Consider the following 1,308-nt stretch of genomic DNA (forward strand, 5'->3'; position numbering starts at 1 on the left):
AGTTTTCATGGAACACAGCACATGCATTGCCCTGCTCTGCAGCAGGGAGAGATTTTGCAATCTGCTGCCATGACAATATGTTGACGTTACTATTCTTCTTAGGTGCCATTGAGTCAATTACAACTCTTAGCAACTCTGCGAACACTGTTGTTGTTGTTGTTGTTGTTGTTATATGCCATCAAGTTACCCCCAACTCACAGTGGCCATCCACACGATCTCCACTCTGCTCAAACCTATTGTACAGTCAGTGTGTCAATCCGTCTCATTGAGGGTCTTCCTCTCATTCAATGACCCTCTTCTTTCTCAGCATGATTTCTCTTTCCAAGGACTGACCCCATCTGACAACACTCCCAAAGTATTATGAGACTGAGTTTCACCATGTTGTTTTCTAAGGAGTACCTGATTTTGCATTTCATCCAAGACAAATTTGTTTGTTCTTTTTGCCAGTCCCTGGTATATTCAATACTCTTTGTCAATACACTTCACAGGCATTAATTCTTCAATCTTTCTTATTCATCATTCAATCATCATATGTACATAAAGCAAATGAAAAATACATGACTTGGAATCAGGTGCTTGTTAGTCATTAAACCAACATCCTTGTTCTTTAATACCTTAAAGGAAACCCTAACAGAAGATTGAACAAATACAGTGGTGGTGGTGTTGTTAGGTACCATCCAGTTGAATAAGATTCCTAGCAACCCCATGAACAAAAGATCTGAAAACCAGTTCTGTTCTGCGCCATCCTAACACTTCTGACACACAAGAGCCCATTGCAGCAGTCACCTTGTCAATCCACCTGGTTGAAGGTCTTCCTCTCCTTCACCAACCTCCACCCTTCTCAACATCATGTCCCTTTCCAAGGAATAGCACCTCCTAGCAATATGTCCAAAGCATGTTAAGCGAAGCCTCATCATTCTTGCCTTCAAAGAACACTCTGGCTGCATCCTCTCTAAGACATATCTATTCATTTTCTTGGCTGTCCATGGGATGTTCAGTGATCACAGCTCAAAGGCATCAATTCTTTTTCTGTCATCCTTATTCATTGCCCGGGTCTCAGATGCATAGCTAGTAATCAGAAAGACAATGGCCTGAATGAGATGCACCTTAGTCCTCAAGCTGACATCACTACTCCTCAATAATTTGGAAAGGTCCCTAAATGCAGACTTTCCCATTGCAATGCATCTCCTTATTTCCTGAATGCTTGTACAAAGGGTGTAAATTGTGGATCCAAGCAAGATGAAGCTGTTGACGGTTTCAATCTCCTCTCTATCCATTATGACACTGCCTATTGATCCAGTGGTAAGA

Source organism: Elephantulus edwardii, unplaced genomic scaffold (genome assembly GCF_000299155.1).
Source record: "Elephantulus edwardii isolate Elephantulus edwardi_28Jun2011 unplaced genomic scaffold, EleEdw1.0 scaffold00438, whole genome shotgun sequence".
Classification (NCBI taxonomy): Eukaryota; Metazoa; Chordata; class Mammalia; order Macroscelidea; family Macroscelididae; genus Elephantulus; species Elephantulus edwardii.